Source organism: Sphaeramia orbicularis, chromosome 7, assembly GCF_902148855.1.
Source record: "Sphaeramia orbicularis chromosome 7, fSphaOr1.1, whole genome shotgun sequence".
Lineage (NCBI taxonomy): Eukaryota > Metazoa > Chordata > Actinopteri > Kurtiformes > Apogonidae > Sphaeramia > Sphaeramia orbicularis.
The window spans coordinates 39,025,502-39,037,640 of record NC_043963.1 but is presented as its reverse complement, the minus strand read 5'-3'; positions in this window follow the sequence as shown (position 1 = coordinate 39,037,640).

Below are 12,139 nucleotides of genomic sequence, written 5' to 3'. Positions count from 1 at the left end.
ATTTAATAGAAAACCAGACATTACGCACTTCTGGGTTTTTTTTGACATTTAGTAAATATCGATACAGTTTTGCCCATATGTCCAATGGAAAAGTGAGCATAGACAGGCTGAGAGGTGTTTATGTGTGTGATTTGCCCTGAATTTTGTCTCGCAGACAGAACTGCACCACACTTCAGCAACATGAACCATGTTATTGCGTTTTCATATCATTCCACCAGTGTACACAGCTATAGACTTAACCTTTAAAGTCACTGCCAGAAGTGCCCTGTACACAACAAAACATGGCAAAAATAAGAAAAACAGGCAGAAGGCAGGGTCTCAGCAGGTTAAACAAACTGACAGAGGGTCAGTCAAAAGTGATGGCTGAGAAGGATTTTTATCGTCTGAGCTTCTACATAGTTTTTGCATTTAACATTATTTGTTACATATAACTCGGAAAAATAGTACATGTATACATTTTGTGCGTTAATGCTGTTACATTATGGGAAAATTTAGCCGATCCTTACAATATAAATCATTCAATTTGAGGGTTAGGGCCTATGTTTTGGTGAAAATTAAGGTTATGGTGCAGAAAATGGTTTTAGGTTTAGGCACTCTGCACAAAAGGGATGAAGTCAGTGTAAAGTCTGAAATGCATGACCTAATATACACAAGGACAAGACCTTGAGACAGGTTCAGACCAAACTCTTAGGTTCTTTCCTGTATTTTTACTATATACATACAGTCTCTTGATAGAAACATACCACAGGAAGCACAAAAGAAAAAAAAAAGCCCACATGCGAGTAGTGAGATAGACTCGCCCTACAAAATACATACACTCACACACCTTTGTACACAGAAACACACTGACATCACTGACACTTTCTTCCTCTTTTTCACGTTACATTTTCCTTTGCAGTGTCACACACTCCTGTTCTCAACACAGCCTGTTGGTTCGTCTCGTCTTCTCTGTCTTGTTGGTGTTAGAAGTATTTATCCTACCTCTCTGCTTGTTTGACGTCTCAGGTTTATTCATCGCTCTGGGTGGCCTGGATCATGCTGCCAGCTCCTGATGCTCTCTGGCTCAAGTATAGAGAGGACATTATTCTCAGTCACACTAATATGTACACCTACATCAGTGCTTTTTACAGTTTGCAAGCAATGCAAGGGGATTTCAACTATCTGTGGTAGTGTATTTGATTCATAAATCAGGTGTTTGGTAAAGTAATAACATTGCAAATGTCACTAGAATGGATGTTCCTCTTCCTCAAATTAGAGCAGAAGAAGGCTACATATTAGCCCCTTTTACACAGCACTTCTGTTACAGGAATATTTCGCCTTTGTTCCAGAACGATGTCTGTGTAAATGAAATGGTGGGATCATTTGGTCCCACCTTTATCGCGGCTTTGTAACGTCTCTGGAGGTAGAAAGAAAGCCATGATAAAGGTGGAATCATGATTCAAGAACGCTATGTAAAAGGAACACTTCTTGTTCCGCAATCAAGATGTGATGTTTTGATGAAAGCAAAACATCACATCACAGCGGGCACATATGGAGGCACTAGCATGGATTCTGCAGCAACCGCCACTGGTGCTGCAGCTACAACTACATGCCATTTTCACCCATGGCATGAAGCTGCGGGACCTGGGGTGGCTGCCACAGAATCCATGCCAGTGCCTCCATATGTGCATTATATCACCCCTTTGATTCCGTAACGCAGGTCCGCTGTGTAAAAGTCCAGCGTCTCACCTCTGTTTCTCCTTTGGCTTGGCTGTTTGAAATCGGTCAATGGTGGAAAAAAGGTGGGATCACTATCTTGTCTTTTTTCTGGAATCTCTGTGTAAAGTGGCTACTGATTAAATTTATTGAGTTGTCATCTGAATAGTTTTTTTATTTGCTTTGTGTTCTGAGCAACATTTACAAAGTGGAATGCCTTGCATTAGTAAAATACCCATGAATTGATTTTACAGATATGTAGCAAGTGGGGTGAGGATCAGCACCTCCAAATCCGAGCCCATGGTTCTCGACCGGAAAAAGGTGGTTTGCCCTCTCCGGGTCGGTGGGGAGTCTTTGCCCCAAGTGGAGGAGTTCATGTATCTTGGGGTCTTGTTCACGAGTGAGGGAAGGATGGAGCGTGAGATTGACAGACGGATCAGTGCAGCGACTGCAGTAATACAGTCGCTGTATCGGTCAGTTGTGGTGAAGAAGGAGCTGAGCCGAGAGGTGAAGCTCTCGATTTATCGGTCAATCTACACTCCAACCCTCACCTATGGTCATGAGCTTTGGGTCATGACCAAAAGGACAAGATCCCGGATACAAGCGATCAAAATGAGTTTGCTCCATCAGGTGGCTGGGCGCACCCTTAGGGATAGGATGAGGAGCTCAGTCACCAGAGAGGAGCTGGGAGTAGAGCCGCTGCTCCTCCACATTGAGAGGGACCAGCTGAGGTGGCTCGGGCATCTGTTTTGAATGCCTCCTGGACGCCTCCCTGGGGAGGTGTTCTGGGCATGTCCTGCCGGGAGGAGACCTCAGGGAAGATCTAGGACAAGTTGGAGAGACTCTGTCTCTCAGCTGGCCTGGGAACGCCTTGGGGTCCCCCCAGAAGAGCTGGAGGAGGTGTCTGGGGAGAGGGAAGTCTGGGCATCCCTGCTTAGACTGTTGCCCCCACGACCCGGCCCCGGATAAAGCGGAAGATAATGGATGGATGGAAGTAATACTTTTTTTTTTTTAAATCAGAGTCTATTTTAGTGTGTGCTGTGATTTGGAATTGAAATGACTAAATATAAGGTTTTTTTTTTATTTTTTCCACCTGTACAGATAATAAAGATTGTTATCTATAAAGCTGGTATACAAACTTCGCAACAATGTTTGGGAGGTGATGGTGTTTCTGTGAATATCGTAGGAAACAGATGCCTTTATGCAAATCAGAGAAACAACCTCACACTTCTCACTTACTTTTTGTTCCTGCAGTCATAATAAACAAACTGTAAAATGTGTTTAAATCATTTCATTAAGCTGTGATCTTTAAATATGATTATAATGCAGAGACAGAGACAGAAAAACATTTTCTAGTAAGCCAGGTGTTCAGAGGTGAAACATTACATCTTTTTTCTACGAATGAGCTTGAATTTCTGTGAATGTGTGTGTTTCCTGGGCTACCCTTCAGTGTGTATCTAAACATGGGCTTGGATCCAGTAGACATGCTCTAGTAGCTACAGTCCTAAGGCTCCACCCTCTCATCAAAGATCAACTTTAGTCTCCCACGCCCATGCCATGTCTGAGTCCAGTGACCGAGGTTGAGTGACACGTGCACGCAAACACCCACTCAGACACATGCACTGGGTACACATTAGGAACACACACACACACACACACACACACACACACACACACACACACACACACTGAGGTTTCAGTATTGCAAGAATTTCCATGTGCACACACTCAAATACATGCACATAACCTTATCTGGGGATCAACAGTCAAACTCGTTGGCAGAGCTACTCTTCGCACCCTTGTTTGATGAGGTAATTTAAACCAGCAGAGACAGAGATGGCTGGTGTTGGTGCGAGGGTGATGGATCATAGGTTTAGCAGGTCTGGGGGCAGCAGTTTTAACTCTACTGAGCAGTAATAGGGTCAATTGGCAGGTGTCAGCCTATGTACATATACTGCCACAATAACATCTTAGAGATTTTGTGTTTAAACAGTATTAAAATGTGTGTCAACAGGTTTATTTTCCATGCCCCAAGACATTACATTTTGGCACGTTAACATGCTAATTCCAGTGTCAGCCAATGGGTCGTTCCATTCTTGTCTAATAGGGGTGTTGTCTAAACAGGTGATTTTTTTTCTGTTGCTGTTTCCAGCCAAATTACTTTGTAGAACTCACATCTAAAATATTAGACTGAGCTATAATTCACCCTAATGCCTGGAGTTAATGACGATGCACTGTTTATCTCATTCAATATTAACATCACTGTTGATCATTCACACATCTTCAGCCATTAACACTAGATTCTTCCAAACCACAAGTCTGGCTCATGTTTCATACACTTCACTTCCTCTGTGGTGTGTGTAATTTCCTGTAAGGAGTAAATAAAGTACTCACATTAGTAATTTATGCACAACATGCTGTCTCGTGTTGCTTGACATCGCCCTCATCTGTATGAGCGCCTTGATTCAATGTCGCTCATTGGCCACAACCAACAAGTCTGTGTTTTTAAAATATATATTTATTGGCTTTTTTCATTCTGAGAAACAAGAAACAACAAAAAACAAACAAGTTAGGGGGAAAAAAGTGTTTGATAATTGTTTGACATTGAATTAATATTTGCAGGTGACAAGTGCATGTTAATACATCAAGTTTTGTTTGCTTTTTGTTAACACACCATAATGCAGCATCAATTAATAAGCATTTCAGTTTGTTAAACAGAAAAACTCATTCCAGAAATCACAGTATATCATAACAGAGACAATGTGAAACTTATCAAATATGTTATTTAATGGACAAAATGGAAATCCTTAAGGTGTCTTATTGAATAGAGAAGCACAAAAAGCTGTGTATCACGCATGCCTACTCACCACTGCATCTGGACTGAGACATTTCCAGAGTGCACCTGTCAAAGCCGCTGGGCCTCGCTAAGTAGGACAGATTTACACCATCGACCAGTGAAACCTATGACAATGCCTCCCCTCACAGAAATGCAAACGCTTCCCCAGATTCATAGGCGGCCATTAATTTCCAACATGTCTGGTCTTGTGCTGCTCAGCCATGCTCTCCTCCCCCTAGTGCCTGACATGGAGAGAGCTGCATAAACATTTATGTAGCAGTATTTTTTAAAGGCCCTCTGCAGTGTCTTGTAAATCTGCCTGCTGCTTTGATGTCTTATCTCCAGGGAGTGTGTGTGTTGTGTGTGTATGTGTTTGTGCATGCATACATGTACAGATCTGAGGCATGTAGTGTGTGTTGATGCTTAGAAATTTAGAGAAACACATTTGATTTTCTAACTTTTTGTATTAAGTACAGCAGTTATAAAAACACGTGCTTAAATGTACATTTCACACATTCCATTTCAATCCAACCCAACTTAATTTGTAAAGCACTTTAAAACAACCACAGTGGACCGAAGTGCTGTACAGAAAAATAAATAAAAAACAAAATAACAGAGTAAAATACAAGAATAGATTAAAAGATGAAGAACAACTGTAAAAAATAAGAATAAATAAAATAAAAATAAATAAATTAACATTAATCCATAAAGACCCAAACATCCATCACCGACAAAAACCATCTACTGATCTAAAATGTTTAATACTCGTTGATCCACTAATCCTATTAATACATGTAAATAATTGGTGTAAAATGCAGTATGACATCTTTTCATGGTCATCAGTAAAACTCATGGAGATTGATCAGTGACAGTGAATTGAAATCCTTGGTTTTTCTTCACTTAATGAAATATTTTACTGAGAAAGTCACTTTTTCTGCAGTATTCTCAATTTTTGATATAATAACCCTCAACTTTAATCAGAGTTTTCATGAACATCTACATGTTCAGTGAATTAAATATTAAAATACATGATTTATACTAATAAAATAGAAAATACAGAGGATAATATCATAAGTAAATGGTGCTAAATTACTTAAGAAAGGTTAAATGTTGAGAAAATTTCATTTGGGAACTGACATCAAAGTAGCACTAAGTCTTTATGGGTTAATATTGTTTGATGCTTTTTCCATCACTATGACTAATGTGTAGAATTTAACACAATCTGACCATTAAAAACACATTATACAGGTAAGAAGTGACTTCAGTTACAGCTGGTTGCCAATGTGTCCATCAACAGCCGTGTTTATTGCTTAAGTGCACTTGACCAAAACACTGAACCTCCTACCTGCTAATAGCAATTTAGTGTGTGTGTATGATTTATGGTGCTGCTCTGCACATCACTCAGGACAGTGCCAGTTTAAGCTTTGGGCGACAGACAGCAATTGTGTCAGAGCCCAGACTCAATAGATTAGGTGATGCATTAAGATTTTACTGAACCTATTCTCCCTCTGGGAATGTTTTCTCTGCAAACCATGCGTAAATAAAGAGCTGCCTTTTTCCTGTTGGATGGGAAATGGATGAATTGATTCAGTTCATCAAAGTAGTAAAACCAAACAAAATATCCAAACATTTTCTTAATATTCCCAGAGAGACAGTGGCAATGTCTTCCTGACTGTTGCCCCCTCAGGCCAATCGCCCCCTCTACAGATTTGTTAAATGCTGTTTATGTAACGGAGAAGGAGAGAGAAAGAGGCTCCGGTGATTTACAAGCTTGTGAGTGTTTCAGTGATGGCTAGTGCAGGTCAAGGTAATGATCATAAATAAGAGGTGCAGGAGGAGAAGGAGGAGGTGGAGGGGAAACAAGTGAGAGAGGGTGGATGAACATCATAACAAGTCTAAGGATGGGTTCAAATTCCTACACCTCATGGATGTCGTAACTTACAGCACCTTATTTTGACCCCCCCAAAAAAGAGAGATGGTCATGGTCAGATGGTAACACAGAAATCCTGCAGTGGAAACAGTTCAACTCAGACAGAGGCAAATAACACGCGCTCTCACACCCACATCCAGGCATGGACAGACTTAGCTATGGTCTGTGTTATTGTACCCAGAAGCCCTTGAGACAGACTCACCCTGTAAGATACACACACACTCTGATAGGATTGTGTAGTTGCAGCTTTCTGTTTGTTCTTGTTACTCATGCTACTCTTTGATAGGCTGTGTTGAACAGAAGACCAGCTAAACTGAACCACAATGCACTTTTCCCTTATTGGTTTAAAACTGCACAATCTAAAATGGAATGTGAAATACATTTTTCCACTTTCTGTGATGATAGCTGAAATGCATAGTAGCAAATCAACATGTGTCCAGAAAAGTATGAGTAGAAAACAACATGTTACATTAAAACTCATTTCAGTATTTGCATTTCAATATTTTTATTTCATTAGACTTACATTTTTTAATCCTAACAAAAAAACAGAAAAGAAAAAAAACTATGAAGCAAGATGTTTCTGCAAATAGGAAGACATTTGGGTCGTGATAATTTAGCAACTTGGCCTTTCACCCCTGGATCACCTTACACACTCTCACTGTCGCCAACAAAACCTCCCAAAGTGTGACATGGGTGCTAATGTTTCGGGCTGTCGGAAACTGGGAGGCCTCAAAATCGTCCTGCTTTGTCATTCCCATGTTGACACAGCACCTCCTTCAAGGATCAAGTGGGCCCTCTTGTGGATGAATGCAGGTATCACTCCACTATGTGAAAGTTTCAGTGCATAGATCTTAAAATCTGGATCTAAAACTTGATGCAAAATTCTGACTGAAGAAGTTAAAATTATGTACAATCTAAGTGACACGTAGGTTTGATTAAAAAGAAAAAACTGCTCTATCAAATTAATTTGACTCCACCTCTGATTATTTTTTGTTAGAGACAGTGTAAAACTTTACAAAAGCTTTCTATAAACTAATACTGGGAAGTAGTAAAGTGATTGAAAAGCAGTAAATGCCTCTTATCACCTAAATATCAATTGATTTAAATCCCCACCTTTTACAGCTCTATCTATCTATCTATCTATCTATCTATCTATATACATATATATATATATATATATATATATATATATATATATATATATATATATATATATATATATATATATATATATATATATATATATATATATATATATACAGGGTGGGGAAGCAAAATTTACAATGAAGATTTAGTTGTTTTTTCTCAGCAGGCACTACGTCAATTGTTTTGAAACCAAACATATATTGATGTCATAATCATACCTAACACTATTATCCATACCTTTTCAGAAACTTTTGCCTATATAAGTAATCAGGAAAGCAAACGTCAAAGAGTGTGTGATTTGCTGAATGCACTTGTCACACCAAAGGAGATTTCAAAAATAGTAGGAGTGTCCATAAAGACTGTTTATAATGTAAAGAAGAGAATGACTATGAGCAATATATATATATATATATATATATATATATATATATATATATATATATATATATATATATATATATATATATATATATATATAAAAACCCTGCTGATATATTATAAACTGATATATATAAACTGAAAACAAAAGCGTAAAATATGATTTGATTATATGACAAGTGAACTTCAGATATAAAGTAACACTTCTGGTCAAACAAGATTGTAAATAAATATTTATAATCTTTTCATGCAGCACTTTGAATCCTACAGGGCTCATAACAACAGACTGTCAACAGTGTATTAGGCACCTCCGTAGCTATTATTCTGTGTAGAGGAATGACAGCGATTGTACTAAGTCATTTGACCATTCTTGTCATACTCTGGAAACATACATCCTTGCAAACACACAAAGGGAGTGCCACTGCTTGGAAATGCACTACTTTACACATCCATCTTTAATATGGACGAATCACATTTTAATAATGTTTTGACAAACTTTTTTGTAAACCCTTATAGATCTAGAATTTTTCTGGTGACCTCTACATTTAACCTTTCCAAAGTGATTTAGTATTATTTATTTTCCAATCAAATCAAATCAAAGCAAATTTTATTTATATAGCGCCAAATCATAACAAAAGTTATCTCATGACACTTTACATATCGAGTTGGTCGAAACCAGACTCTAAGCCAATTTACAGAAACCCAATAGAATCCTCCAGGAGCAAACACTTGTGACTGGTGACAGTGGTGAGGAAAAACTTCCCTTTAACAGCAGAAACCTCGAGCAGACCCAGACTCATGAAGGATGGACGTCTGCCTTGACCAGCTGGGGTTAAAGAGAGAGGGTAAAGGAGGAGAAAAGAGAGCGTGACAGAGATAGAGAGAGACTGGGGGAGAGGGGGAGAGGGGGAGAAGGGGGAAGTAGGGGGAGACACATGGATGCAGTTGATGCACAGACAACTGAACTAGAACTGTCAAAAGTAGATCAGCTGGTGTTAGTATAATTACTAGAAACCAGAACAAAGGTCCATGACTGTTAATACTACTACTACAAATACAAGTACTAACAGTGGATATACTACTATTACAACAGTTAGTGCAAATAATAGAAACCTCTACCATCTATGGAACAATATAATAAACACTATCATAACTGTATGGATAAGTGAGTGATGACGATGAAGGCAGGAGAGAAGCAGGACCACAGCAGCAGGTCCAGAGATGATCCAGGGAAAACCTGTGAGGCGATAAAGCACAGAGACTCCGGGGAAGAAGTCAAGTCAGTAGCAGATGAAAGAAAGCAGTTCTAGAAATCTGTTTTATGTGAGAGTTAAACGATAGATCCTGCCTAGATTCTTCATAGTGGTTTTGGGATCCAGGGTAACACCATCCACGGTGACTACTTCGATGGACACTGCATCCCTAACAGTTTTTGGGCCAAACACAATGACTTCAGTTTGTTTGAGTTAACAGCAAAAAGTTGTTGGTCATCCAATCTTTAATATCTTTAATGCACCCCTGTAGTTTGGCTAGCTGACTGGCTTCATCAGGTTTAATGGATAAATATCATTGGGTATCATCAGTGCAGCAATGAAAGTTGATGGACTGTTTTCTTATTAAGTTGCCCAAAGGAAGCATATACAGGATAAACAGTATTGGTCCAAGAACCAAGCCTTGAGGTACTCCATAACTAACTGTAGTGCACTGAGAGGATTCATTATTAATGTTAACAAAGTGAGAATGATCTGTTAGATAGGATTTGAACCACATTAATTCTGATCCTTTGATACCAATTGATTGTTCCAAACGCTGCAGAAGGATGTGATGGTCAACAGTGTCAAAAGCCGCATGAAGGTCTAATAAAACCAGTGTAGAAACCAGACCATTATCTGAAGCAGTTAGAAGGTCACTGGTAACTGACCAGTGCCATTTCTGTACTATGATGTTCCCTAAAACCTGACTGGAAGTTCTCAAATAAACTGTTGGCTTGAAGGAAATCACAGAACTGATTAGCTACTATTTTCTCCAGAATCTTAGATATGAATGGAAAGTTTAATATGGGTCTATAGTTAGCTAAAACTGCAGAGTCGAGACTGGGTTTTTTAAGAAGAGGTTTGATTACAGCTACTTTAAAGGACCCTAGTATATTGCCTGTTGATAATGACAGGTTAATCATATCAAGGAGGTATGTGATAAGTAAAGGTAAAGCATCTTTGATGAGCTTTGTTGGAACTGGGTCTAAGAGACAGGTAGACGATTTAGATGAAGAGACTATCGAAGTTAGCTGACTGATCTCTACGGGAGAAAAGCAATCCATAAAACCAAATGGCTCAATAGTCAACTCTGTGGTTTCTGGGTCTGAAGGATTTAAGGGTGGACTAAATTATTTGTACAGGATAAGAGGACATTAATTTGATCTCTGATGAGCAAGATCTTATTATTGAAGAAGTTCATAAAATCGTTGCTATGGAGGGTAGCAGGAATACTAGGCTCATATGCACTGTGGTTCTTTGTCAGTCTGGCTACAGTACTGAACACAAACCTGTGATTAACTCCGCCAGGAGGTATTGGGATTGCTTTGCTTTGTGTGTTTGTGTGTGTGCGTGTGTGTGTGTGTGTGTGTGTTTGTTTGTTTGTTTGTTTGTTTGTTTGTTTGTTTGTTTGTTTGTTAGCAAGATAACTCAAAAAGTTATGAATGAATTTTCAGGACATTTTCAGGAAATGTTGATATTGCCACAAGCAACAAATGATTAAATTTTGGTGGTGAAATGGAGGGGGGCAGATTTGTCTTGGTGGAGGTCTGTGCTCTCTGAGCGCTTTTCTAGTTGCTCTTGTTGTCCTCTATTAATGATGAATAATAGGCTGCTCTGGCAGAATGAAGTGCCTTCTTGTATTTATTTAGACTGTCCCACCAGGCTGAAAGGTGTTCTGTTAATTTAGTAGAACGCCACTGTCTCTCAAGTTTTTGGGTATGCTGCTTTAACTGACTTTAATTTTATTTTGCCCTCTGCATTTTTCAGTATTTCCCTACATTTAATTTACTGATCATGTAGATATTTGTAACAGCTCAGAGTGAAATCAAAGCTTATTATATCAGAATTGAGAAAACTGAAGACAAAGTGACCTTTTAGACAAAGTATACGATTAACTGAATGTAAAAACCAACATTACAACCACTACCATTTGTCAGACTACATGGGTTTTACTGGTGAATCAATATTGTACAAGATGATGGTGTTTCCATGTTCACTATGGAGCTTCTGAACGTCCAAATGGGTCATATCTGACATCCGTGAAAAGATAAGAGACTACATTTTACCTGAACTGTTAAATGTATTGATAAGATCAGTGGTTACAAAGATATGAAACATTTTTAGCTCAGTAGATGCTTTTGGTCACCAGTAGCTACTTAAGTCTTTGAGGGTTTGAGTGAAGACAATTGTGATAGAAAACTGAATGATGGGGTGTGACAGATTCACATGGAGTCTGTACTTGGTCTCAACTTCCTTCATATTAAGAAAAAACTTCCATTTCGTTTGATTCGATGAGTGAGACTTTGTAAAGCTACGTCAAGCTTTTTTTTTTTTTTTTTTTTTTTTTTAAGGCCTGTCCGGAAACACCATCATTAATAAACCAACCACTGTTTGTTCACTGTGAACTCACATATAGGAAGAGATATTTATAGATGTTGGGAGTGGCCGAATGGATGTAGCAATGAAAGCCACGATGAAGATGCTGTTACAACCCGGTCAAGCCAGTTGTGAGGAATCTGGTTCAGGAATCAGGAAATGGCGTTTTTTAGCATCACACAGGCATCTTGTGTGGCTTAAATAAGAACGAGCGTGCCATTGCGATTGTGTGTCCTTGGTCACCATACTCACACACAGTGGGTGTAACGCACCCTTTTACTGCTGTACTGTTCACTTTCCACCCCCCCTATAGTACTCTATATGTTCTGTGTATACTTGTGTTTTCTAACAGTGTTCTGTATTTCTATCATTACAGAACAATAATCAGATTACAAGATCTGTGCGAACACCTAAAAAGTGTTTGGTGGTTCATGGGGATAGAGCACAGTAGCTATTTCTGCTCTGAGTTGCTGTAACTCATAGCAGTATCCTAGATTATTTCTGATTATATTTGCTATAACTACT